Below are 13,452 nucleotides of genomic sequence, written 5' to 3'. Positions count from 1 at the left end.
TGCTCAGAAAAATAGCTGTGTAGGAAAATGATCTTAAAAAATCTAAAGTTTTCCATGAAACAACTTTACTTTCTGATAACAGTTCTCTCTTTGAAAATTTGTCTTAACTTTTAGAAATTTATAGCCCATATATACTTTTTTTTAGGAAAAAGAATGATATTAATTTAGTGGTGACATTTTTCTCTCATTATCACTTAAGTAATCAAGCATCACTTTATTAGTATTAAGCACTTTCCTTTGTGTCTGTAATTTATAGTGCTAACAAGCCAATATATGACTAACACAACCTGGCATACTCTAACACGTATTGTTTTCTTCGCTCTGGCCCACCATGTTAACGAGAGGTCATTATTTCTATCTCCTTTGTCAATTACAGATTTATCATAGGATGTTCTGATCCCATTCCCCTCATGACCGAGGACAACTTCATCTCAACCATCTTTTTCTGGATTCCAAACTGCACATTTTATGTCAATGTCTTTTCATACAATTTTGGTAATACATTTTGCCAATTATAGACACAGAAGGTTAACCTGACAATTTAGTCATGTTATAGCTGGCCTTACCTGTAATATGATTGATTGAATGCTTGAGTTGATTCAATCAGACACTGAAATTGTGAAAAGGAGAAGACCATTCACTTTCCATAAAATTGCACTGGTTTTAAGCCTTTAAAATTGACACACCTTGAAAAGTGGCCTCAATTATAGATTTTTCTTTTGTACAGGTGCCAATGGTAACTTTGTACCCTTAATTCTTAGGGAGAAAGTAGAGTAGGTGGAAAAGGATAGCATGCATTTGGCAATCATGTTGAGTGATTTTTCAGTTCATTAAGCCTCAGAATTTAAGCTGTTCTAAATAAGACAAATGTGTTCCCTTTCTTCCAATATATAAAGCATAATTATTTCAAATTACTTACTTGGCTATTTCATATATATTTTAAGATTATGAAAGGTGAATGAGTTAACATTTTTGAATTTCAATTGTTAACTGTAATATTCCATCATTTTTGTGGTATAGGAGTGTGTGTGTGTGTGTGTGTGTGTTGAATTGGGATATGAGTGCGTGTGTGCCCCAGCATATAAGGGAAATCTTTCCTGCCCATAACCTCTCAAAATATAACTAATAAAATTAGGAAAATACTGTTCATGGAGTTGCTTTTCTAATGTAAAAATTCTACTAAAAACCTTTCAAAAATAATATTTCTTCAATAAAATAATTTTCAACTGCAGAGGATTATCTTCATACATATAAATTAGTTACAGAGGCAGCTTTAATACAAATACCTGTGATCTATTCTGGGAAATCAAAAACAAAATTTTCATTTTAAAATTAACTGGCATCTGTATATATACAGTGACCCTATCTTTTCCTCCTCATCAGCTCAACATTTGAGGCCACAATGGCCAACTCACTTTAATTAAGTTAAAAAAAATCTTAATCTAGTCCTTGCTGGTCCTGTGCCTGAAAATACTCTTCCTCAGATAAGCACATGGCTTGCTCCCTCATCTCCTTCAGTTTTTTGCTCCCTAAAGCCTTTTCTATCAAGCCCATTTAGATAACAACTTTTCACTGCTGAACCCTTCTCTGCTTCATTTTTCTCCACATCTGTTACTAATACCTACATACTATATTAATTTTCTCACTTATGTGCTTATGGTCTATCTCTCCCCATTACAACATAGACTCCTGGAAGTCAGGAAATATTGTCTTATTTGTTTCTCCCTGTATCTCCATGGCCTGGATCAGTGTCGGGAATTTAGTTCATGCTCAAAAGATATTTACTGAAAGAATGGGAAAAATTTATTTTATTTTTTATGTCTTATAAATAACTCAATATTTATTGATTGGTTATCTTTCTTGACCACATATCACATAATTAATTTTTTCCTTTCATTTATTTGAATGGTGTTGAAAAGAAAACATGTTTGCCCATAATTCGGTACAACTCACGTGTCTGCAAGTGTAATTCGTACACACTGAAAGATTAAGGACTCTACAAACGTATTTATCTTCCAGATTCCTATTATCTTCTGGATTCCAGTAATAAGTATCGTTCAGAGTGCAGTACATTTTTGGCATAATCATCATGACAGGATTTTCTTAAATTAATATGAAACACAGAGCAGTATTTTTTCTAATCAGAGTCTAATCAGAAAGTTACCTCCATTAATTGGTCATAAGTGTTGTACTTCTTATTCCTTTGGGGTATTTTTAAATTGTATCCTTGATCTTCTCTAAGGCATGTTTCAGAGTTTTTCACCAACTTTTAGATTTGGAGATGTATCTTAAGCCTCTATACACATCTGTGTAAGATGTGTAAGAGCAATAAAACAAAAAATAAATGAACACTGAAGCTTATTCATATCTTTTGTGTGGAAAGTCACAGAAAATGATGAACAAATGTATGGCTGTACACTGATCTGGTACTTAAAATTAAAAGTCACAATGCATTTAATTCTTCTGGTCGCTAAGGGACCTCTGGACCCAAAGTGCAAATTTTTGAAGCACAAAGCCTGCTATATGTTCTTTTTATTGACCAATTCTCAATTTGCAATCATATAGAAGCTCCTGGGGGGATTTTAAAAAAACTTGTCTTTATGAAGAACAAATCAGATCAGACTAATCTAATTTCCTATGTGGCAGAGTGACAGACCCTGTGGTTAAGAGGAAAGCAATAGATATAAGATCTTTATTTCAGTCAGGTTTTTAATTCAGTCTTATACAACATTAATTAGGGAGCAGCAAAGCAGAGTTGAGACCATGCTATTAGAGCATGGGTGTGCAACTGCTTGGAAGGTCACACTCAAAGAGTAGTTATTAATCGGTACACGCTTCCCTGAGGGATGGGAGTGGATATTGAGTGATGCTTCAGGATCTGTCCTAGGTCCATTACTTTATCTTTATCAGTGACTGGGATGATTAAGTGGAGCTCTTAGTCCTTAAGTTCATGGATAACATCAAGATGGGAGGGGTAACTGTCCTGGGAGAATAAACTTGAAAATTTAAATGACCTTCTTAAGATGAGGAAGTAGCTTGTGAAAACACAAGAAAGGTAAAACAATTACTTCCTAGGAACAAATAGAAGGAGAGCAATCGAACTAAAAGATCTCTACAAGCTGAAAATGCAAAGTTTTAGAACTATGTTTAAACATCCACAATGGGAGAGGGCAATTAAAGTAGGGTAATATTAACATTACAAACAGGGTAATATTAAAATATTTACAGTTCTCTAAAATTACTGCACTGCAAATAAGAAAGTGGAAAAGATCCTGCTTTGGAGTAGAGTTTGACACTCTCCAATTCTGTCAATCAATTTAACTACTGATCACTGACTCAATTTTACAAAACCATTTTTATTTGCTATCCTAGGCTGGCCATAGCCTTGGATTCATTTCTGCTTCACTAGAAGGCATAGAAAAGGCTTCCTGGAAGATGAAGAAGACTCCTCCCCTTATTGACATCCCTGGTTTACTTGTTTGCTAAATGGAGTGCATATTTGTTTTCCTTTTTGCCAAACTGCTTATCTAGTTTTCTGTTATCTTGCCCTCCCAAATGTTTGCCCGAACGTTCTAACCATTGTTTTGCTTTGCCATTCTAGGTCCTATGGTTCATAATCAGTAGGTGAGTTGCCTCACCTTAATTTATGGGGTATGAGTACTCTGGCTCCTTACTAAATTTGACCTAGGCGTTGCATTGGCATTTAATAACACTATTCTTTCAGACTCCTGGATATCCTCACATTTTGACCTCTAATCTCATCTCAGACAATGACTTGTCAGTTTTGACTGCTTGCCAAGATTTGACCCAACACCTAACCTTGATTTGTGGTGTTTATTTGTTCTCTGTCTCCAAACTGATTTCCTGACTGCAGACCTCTGACATCCTATAGGCCACCATCCTGTTTTTTTTCCTTCCTTCTTCTCCCCAAAGCCCCCCAGTACATAGTTGCATATTCTAGTTGTAGGTCCTTCTGGCTCTGCTATGTGGGATGCTGCCTCAACCTGGCTTGATGAGCAGTGCTAGGTCCACACCCAGGATCGGAACCGGTGAAACCCTGGGCTGCTGCAGCAGAGTGTATGAACCCAACCACTCGGCCACAGTGCTGGTCCCTGAGCCACCATCTTTAGCCTACATACACAGAGCTTGTTTCCAGCCCCATGGCTGCCCTCATGTGAATATTTTAAATGATATTTATTGGGTTATTTTATTTTATTATTTTATTCCAAAAGTATTGTAAAACAAAAGCATAGTAAAATTGAAACTGTACAAAAAACATTACAGATGTAGTGACAACCCCTTACAATTCCTCTGCCCATCATCTTGCACTAAGATGATTTTTGATAATAGTTTGGTATTCAACCTTCCAGATGTATATAGCTATAAAATTTTATACATGATAAATGTTTTTAACTAAACTATATTATAATGTTCTACAATTTGCTTTTTCATTTTATATTTAACCAGTTCCTTTTTAATGAATAATAGAATATTTCTAGGTTTTTCCTGTTATAAAAAATGTTATATGTATATCCTCATAGATTTATCTCAGGTGCTTGTATATACATACTTCTAGAATAAATATATTGAAATTTAATTGAAAGAAACATAGAGATATCTTAATTACATAGTAGTTTGATTGCATTGTCTATCCTAAAGCTTTATGCTCATGGCTATAAAGTAAAATGTGAACCACTCAAGTTTTTTAACAAAAAAATTCTTTGAAAAAGTTAAACATAAAAATATTTAACAATCATAGTAATATATGTGTAATTTATTTTTGGAAAAAGTGTTCAGTGATATCTGAAAACTTTCTTTATAAAGTTGAATTATGATCATGATTAACCTTGTATTCCAAAGAGAACAGTTTTTCATACTACTGTTATTTTTAGAGAAACATAACTCTTCCCCAAAATAACCCAACATTCATTTTCTTAATTTTTTTCCAAAGTTTGGTGTGCATTTAAATTTATTATTTTTGGTTTCCCTCAAATATGTTCTTTTTATAGACTCCCTCAATTAAAGATACATACCCTAATCATAGAACATAACTTTTAAAACACTTTGAAATAAATTATGAACAAAAGAGTTTTAGAGAATAAATATAATTTCTCTTAATTACTGGAGAGCAAACCTTTAGCAATGCCCTTGGGGTCCTGGCGTTATCTACTAGAATGTGGCATTTCAGATTCACAGACCTAAATTTTCTGCTTTAACCTATTTCTATTTTGAAATTCAGTTTCCAAATACCAGAAATTTTCCTTAAAGGTTAAGATGTTAGGAACAACTTTCTTGTGGAAAGTAGTGCCTCTGTTATAAAGCTTTGGCTTTTCTGGTTAAATAGAGATGTTTACCTGAAGTAAACATGAAATAAGTCTGAAAGCTTGGAATGGACTTAGAATTTTATTAGGTTTCCCTGAAAAGAACCATTTTGAGTAAGGTGGCTGATATAATCAGTATTTTTTGGGGGGAAAAAAAGGAATAAAAGGTAACGTGCTGAAGAATTTTACTTGTACTTCACAACAGTGACAGAAAAAAAGAGTGAAATTGATTAGAGATTAAAATCACAGATATCCCAGCAGTCAGAAGAGGAATTGAAAAGAAACAGGTCATCATAGGAAAAGAAATTTAAAAAGCACTTTTCAAAATTATAACATTATTATCCAGCATTCTAGAACTCTCCGTGTTTGGGAAGATGTATGTGAACATTGTTCTTCATCATTCTTCAGTGACACAGTAAGATACGACATCAAGACAAGTCATGTTATATAAACAGAAAAACCAAGGGAAGAAATAAAGATGACTTTGTTTCTTTGAACAACAGTCAGTCAGTAGTTGAACAGATACGAAACAAGAACCTTTAGAGGATTAAAACAGTTTGGGATCAATTTATTCTTATATCCTCCTGAATTTTGAATTTTTATTATTGAATTTGAACAATTCTTTGTGAGCCTATGTTAGAAATTACAGCCTATGTTCCATTTAAAGAGTATGGTACCTCTTTTACCTATCATGTTGTCAGGGGGATAACACACTCTACAATGCATCCAAGAGAGGTAAACATCCCTGGAAAGCAGTCTTCCGCGTTGTGTCAACAGTATGTAAAAATCTTGGATACATTTTTAAGGTAGAAGTTGACGATATTCTTGTAGTTAAAAGAGGAATCTTCAGTTCATCAAGAAAAATCTCTGAGGTCAACAAGTTCAAGAGTCTTTGCCTTTAGAAAGATTTTCTTGGTCCATTCCAAATTCCTCTGACTAGTAGCAATCCTTTTCTTTTCTGAACCCCTAAGGTAGCCTATAAATCAATCTTGCTGGGTACATGCAACACCTTATTGCATTTGGTTTTTTATATATCTAACTCCTTAGATCCAGGGCAGGCAGCTTATCTCATTTGACTATCCATAGTACATATCACAGAACTTAAGATTTCATAAGCACTAAATAAATACTGTTGATTATTGCTTCAACCTTAAAACATTCTCTGAATTAACTCAAACCTGTCATTGTAATTATCGTCACGAAATCATGTGTCCAAAAAAAGCAACTATTTATTAAGTGCCCATAATGTGTAACATATGTAAAGCAACAATGGAGTGCTTATAGGGTATGCGGGGGAATATTAGCTGTCATACAAAGCAAATAAAACAGTGGATTTTTTTCCCCAGTAATTTGTATTTTGAATCACAAAATTAACATTGTAGACATATATAAGCACATGATATACATATATATGCATGTATTATATATACATATGCATACATACATATATACATATATATCCATCTAATGCATTAAAATATGCATATAAAATGCAGAAGCCTATATAACAAACTATGCAAAGTTTGGCCCGTGGACTAGCTGCCAGTTCTCAAACTGTTGGTTACTGGTCTGAAATGAGATAAAGAACTTGAGCCAAAAAGTAAATCAGATATAGAACTAAGCACAATATTTAGTTGAGCTGTCTTGTTTTTATAGCAAGACATTCTTGATGAAGAAAGCAGTGACTTGATTTACACGCTGGCTCAAGCTGCTGATCTTGTTGTGGACTGGTTTCACGTAGGGCTGAACTGTAAAACTAATGCGTTTAACCTGCATGCTGAGGGATCTACACAATATCAGAACTTTTTTTACACCTGAACGGTGTTGACCTTGCAGCTAATTGCAAGGGAAGATGATTCACTGCACTCGCAATACTCCATTAGTGCACCTACCGTGGGAGAATATCTCAACTTTGTGATAATATAAAAATACTATTATAAGATCAATAATAGAAAAATGGGCAAAAGAAACCATTAGAGTTTTTATATAAGTGCCCATAAACATGACAATGAGTTCAACTTCTTAATAATCAGATAAATGTGAATAAAAACTACAGTAGTTGCCATTTTCTACCTGTTGAATTTCCCCCAAGTTTAAAAATTGGATACTATCAAGTGTTCACAAGGATTCAGAGCACCAAGGAGACTCATCCACTGCTAGCGTTGGCAAGGGTAAATATGTACAACGTGTTGCTTCTATTTGTCATTTTCCAATACTCCTCTGCTCCATCATAGTCTTATTGTTTGAATTCCTTTCACATCCATTATATTTAGTCTCCTCTATTATTGTCTATTTAGTGCCGACTCACTTTGAACCATGCTCTAGGCTGCCTTGTATTGTTTTTCTTTTAATTTCATTCTGTGCTTATTCTCTCTCATTTTCCCAAATAGGTTGTAAAGTCCTTGAAAGCAGGAAGTATGTTTTGAATACGTATTTTATACTTCGCTGTCTTTAATCCCTCTTAGAATACTGCACAATGCTTTTTATATAGTATGTATGTTAAATTCATAGTTGCAAATAAGATTGAAAGCTAATGATGCCTTATGCCAGATGGAGTGAAGGAAACTTTTTAAGAGTAAAAGAAGGTTTTCACTATCTTTGTGTCGAAAGGTTTATATTTTTCTGAGAAAGAGGACCAGTGGTCTATTCATAAATGTAGTTTATTCCTAGAATAGGAAGGAATGGGAATGAAAACTTTCTTGTATAAGCATTGGGAGGAGGGAAGGGTAAGACACAGAGTCAGATCACATAATTAAAGGATATTAAAGTGAAAAGAGTTTAGAAGTAAAATCAAGGATCAATCATGTTATCAATGAGAAATCTAAGGCCCAGGGAAGTAAGTGCAAGGTTGCCTAGCTAGTTATTCACAAATCCCTGTCCATAACCACTTTACAGGGCAAATGGGATATTTTTTAAGAACAATTAAATAAATAAATAGAATTTTTTAATATTTTGGCATAGTTAAGATGTTAGCCTTAGAAGCATAAGAGAAAACATTGCAGTTTAAAGGGGATGTTTGCCAAGATGAGAAACAAGAATCTAGATGTTTAAAAATTTTAAGTAAGTGATACTGCTGGAAACAGCTGAACCACACCTTTCCTCCACCAGTAGGAGCTAGTTTTATTCTAGAATAGCCAGCCACGTTAGGCAATGTGCCCATTGTGTCACTGACGTGGCCTTGTGATAAATCGGTGACTAAGTGCAGTTATTGGTGATACATCCCCACTGACATCATGATTCTGAAATGTTCCTTGCTGTCACTTTCACTCTTTGGATGGTTGTATTCTGCTGAGTGGCCAAAATGAGATTAAATTGGTGGCAAAAGGCTACCAATATATTTGACTTCTCTAGAAACTTGCTCAGCTGGCAAAGTCAAATGGAATAAATCGGCAGTCCTCTTCTATTGTACTATTACACCTTCTTTTGTATTGTTTGGTAGCAATAAAGATTGGATCAGTTGGAAAGCTCTTAAAGCTTGTGTCTTTAAGAGAGACTTGACTTCCATTATGTTATAATTTTTCCAAAGATAGTCTTAGGTGGAGTTTTGAATTAACAGTAACTTGGATTTCTAATAGGATGATTTTGCTAAATATTCATAGTGCTTATGTATACTTTACACTTTTTAAAAAATAATGTACAAACATATAGATCAAATGAGTGAAAAGGAAAAATGGAAACTATTTAGGTAACAGCTATTCCTTAACCTTTTTCCTTATATAAAACTATGTGGTCGCAGTTTGAGAGGCAGGTAAAAGGGCTGATTGCATGCTAACCTGTGGACTCAGTGTTACTATACAATAAAGCAAAATTGTCATCTGGATTAAGAAATAACCCGTATTTTGATTTAAACTTCTTTGGAAAATTTAGACTCAGAACTATTTTCTATAGCACATTTTCTGTGCATGCATGTGGCAGGGTTACTTGCAAATGTGGACAGGTGGTGCGCAGACCAGCTAACTGTAATGCATGCCTTGGATCTCCCACATTCTTGTTGTATGATTACAAGGAAATAACTTAACTTTTCTGTGTGTTTTATTGTTCAAACGGTAAAATACTTGTAATCAAAGCATTTGTGAGGCTAAGTTAGATAAGAGAGCAAATATTTTCAGATCTTCAGATGATAAATGCCATACAAATACAAGATGCAGACATCAATATGCACTTAATAGAGTATTGCTGTGACATCTGTAAATACAGAAACTTATATTTGGCTACTTAACTTGGTCATTGGTTGAAACATTTATTTCAGAAACGACCTATACTCCTGAGATATTATCATCTCCCCAGTGTGACAAACTTGACCTTCACAAGGCAACTTTCTGATTATTCCTGTGCAGCATGAATTGTGTGTGCTCTATTTCTGGATTTGTGTGAAAAAATAAGCTTCTTATTTGCAAGATGTTATCTAACCTCATTTGCTGAGGGGAAAACAGACACTCAGTCCCATATTTATTCCATTTGAGAATCCCATAATATTGATTCAGACTCTGAGTCAGGGATGAGTTTGTTATAGTCTTCCTTCCTTTTTTTTTTTTAAATAAAAATCATTTGTGTTTCATCTCCAGATCACATATTGCGTTGGATCTAACTGAAGCTGTTTCATACACTCAATGGCATCTTCACTAATGGCTCTTCTGTGGGAGTGACTATTACTACTTTAACGAATGAAGCCTTTTAAAAACCTTTTTTAAAAATAAAATTATGCAAGAGTCTTACAAATTTTGATGGGCTTTCAAACCTTCTGAGAATCATTTCAAATTGTATGCTTTATGTAAAACATGAGACACATTGACACCGTAGTTACAGATACCTCTAAAACAAATATTATTGAGGTCTGAAAATGTAAGTTTGTATATAGGCTTTCTTATCCTTTTCAAAGTCCACATTTTATGGGAGCATGTGGGAGGACAAATCTACAATAAAATTATGGAATAAAAGAACATAAGTGAATTGGCCAAGCTAATTATCAGTAAAACTCTATTTTCTAATAACACAATTCTTTGAATACAACAGATGCTATTAAATTGTCTTATTGGTGTTTCTTTACTTCACGTATTTTAAAAATTCTTATTTAGATAGCCACAAGAGAGAAATTATAGTATAAATAAAGATCTTTTTTAGATAATTAGGTTTAATCTTGCATTTTGTATCCTACTCTGAAGGAAATGAATTGTTTTCAAGTGTTTATAGTTTATAATTGAATCTTTAGTATCCTAAGAAACCTAAAATATGCAATAATCTTGCAGCCTTTTAAAATCAACTATATAGACAAAGTCTTAGTATCAATGGTTTACACTCTCTGTAAGATGGTAAGATTGATACGTAAGATTCTTGAGCTGTCATTTTTGGCACTAGTGACAAGTCAGAACGTGTTGCTGAGTACAGAAACGAGAAATATTATGTCCCGGGGGGTCAAAGTGGAATCTAAAGTTGGTTTTGCTTAAATAGCATCATAAAGTAGCCCCCAACATTTCTGGAGGTTCCAGCATATTCCAGCATTAAAATGGGCAGCAGATCTTTATCTCAAGAGAACATTGAGCTACTAGCGGAATTAAACAGCAATCAAAATACCTCCGACGATGGAAAACCTCCCTTAGCTCCGCAGTTGAGCCTAGGTACACCAGTCAGAGCTGCTGCCTCGCTCCACCGGGAAGAGGGCTTGCGAGGCGTTCAGTTAAACAGACAGAATAAGGCTGAGAGAGCGGGGGCCCTTGGGCACATAGAATTCAATCACTGAGTACAGTAAGACTTCAGACCATCTTGAACTGAGGATCTGGACTGTTATAGTTTAGTAACTTCTCTTTCTAAAGAGGTTGATTGATTATGGCCTTTGAGTCTTTATATTATAGTTATATCTTTTCCTTAAAGATTCATAAATGCAATTTTTATCAAGTAGAGCAGACTTTTTTCATTTCAGAAAAATTTCCTCATAATTAAAAAACTGGGAGATGCTCTACTAAGCGCCTATATTTTCTTTATAGAAGGGAAGAAAAGTATTCCAGGCACTGGTGCCAAACTGTTCAAGTTGAAATGCAGGCCTACCATGTATTGTAGATTTAATTTTGGCGCAGAAGTGCTTCAGTCTCACCTTCTTTAAAATGAGAATGACTATAGTACTTATTTAAAGGGTTATTGTGAAGATTAAATGAGATAATGCATGTAAAGAACTTGGAACTGTGCTGGGCATTTAATAAGTGCGCAATAAATTCTAGCAGTAATTTTTATTACTATTATTGCGGACAAAACCCCAGTTATTTGCCCATTATTCAGATACTTCATTTTTATCATAGAGATAATTATAATAAACATCTGCTATATTTGATTTCACACCCCATAGCGGATTAGAAAGTTCAAACAATATAATTAGATATATATTCAAGGGAGTTGGAGAAAAAAAAGAAAGATGTGATGGAGGCATAGTTCCAAAGAAGGAATAAGTGACAAGTGGCTGTCAGATAATAGAGAAAAAGTGTTCAAGAATTACAAAGTGTCAGATGTCTGGGTCATCTGAGACCATTTAATGTAAAGATCATGGGACTATTTCAATATTTCCTATGGGAATGAAAATATTAAAATAAAGTAAATAATATTATTTTATGATGAAGTGTCTTGGATCACTAAAAAAGGCTTAAATTACTTTCAGTGCAGTATGTTAAAGAATACCAGTATGTCTCTAAAATATTTCAGTGAGAGCTTTATTTGAAAAGCAGATTTAGTTTATTGAAGAAAATTGCCTATTCAGACATACAGTTCCATTATAAAATCACATATTGCATTTCACACTTAAATAACCCATATCTTCCTTGGACTTACATTGTCTGCCTATTCAGGTCCCAAACCCAGCTGCAAGTTCCCTTGCAGTTATGTCTGGATGTGGCATCTCTAGGAGCTGTCTACTGAGCCTACATATATGTCCAATCTAGTGTCATGGGCTGTCTGTGTTCCTATCTGCTCCAGAGCCACTCAGGAATGTCCATGCTAGGGTCTTTCCTATCTATGCAGCTACAAGAAAGCACTTCACCAATCTCCCGGGACCCGCCATTGGCCAATTTACCCAGGGCATGCACATCACTTCCTCCTCCTTGATCACCTGTGTTGGCCTAATGTGTCAGAGGCACTGCCCCCTGGAGGCTGCAATGAACTGAAGCCACACTGAGTCCCATGTTCCTCCATGCTTCTCTCAGTATATTTTTCAAAATGTTATACATAATTTACTGAGAACTTATTATGTACTATCCATATTGCAGGCACAGAGGATATGACAATTAAATAGACCTGATTCTTGGCTCACTGAAGCTTAAAGAGTCTAGTGGAAGATGAATGCAAGCAAATTAGCTATTATGTATAACGGCACACTTAGGCTGCTAAAGCTGGGGCTCACATATTATTATCTTTAACCCTTCCAAGGTTACTCCGCCTGCTTCTTCCTTAGTATCAGGTTACTAAAATTTAATTACTTGATTGGCAGTTTAATTTTGATACTCAGAGAGGTGGCTACACAATGAATAGATTCAGGAGCACAAGAATCTGGGAGAAATTGCTGCATTGAAATCTACATACATTTTCAATTGTATTAAATGATATCAAACAGTTTTTCCAAGTTGATTTTACCAAATTATAGTCTCATTAGCAGTGTGAGGCAATGCACCTGTTTTAATACTTCATCAGCATTTGATATTATTCATTTTCTTTCTTAATTTCTGAAAGTCTGTGAAAGACATATGCTTTGAAAAATTATGCATATTAATTTAAATTATGCACCTTAATTAATCAAAATACCTGCATATCTACTTATAATATAAATTCATCTATCTATTTACAATAAAAATGTAATTTAGTAAATTATATTGTTATGACCTATGGGCTAGCCTACATAAAATCTTAGATGGATAGATAATAGAGAGATATATATATGTATATCTGCCTAAGATTTTATGTAGGATATTTCATAGGACATAACTGTATAATATACCCAATTATTATAAGGCAAACACCATGTAGTAATTAATATCTGAGTCGAGATGTAGAACATTTCCAGCGTCTCACAGCTTCCTTCATGCTCTTGTGCAATGAAAACCTGCTCTCTCTCGATCATCACATGATACCGTCTCTCAAGTAGAAAGAATCAGAA

The sequence above is a fragment of the Equus przewalskii genome, chromosome 17, assembly GCF_037783145.1.
Source record: "Equus przewalskii isolate Varuska chromosome 17, EquPr2, whole genome shotgun sequence".
NCBI classification, from domain to species: Eukaryota; Metazoa; Chordata; class Mammalia; order Perissodactyla; family Equidae; genus Equus; species Equus przewalskii.
Note: the sequence above shows the minus strand (reverse complement) of the source record.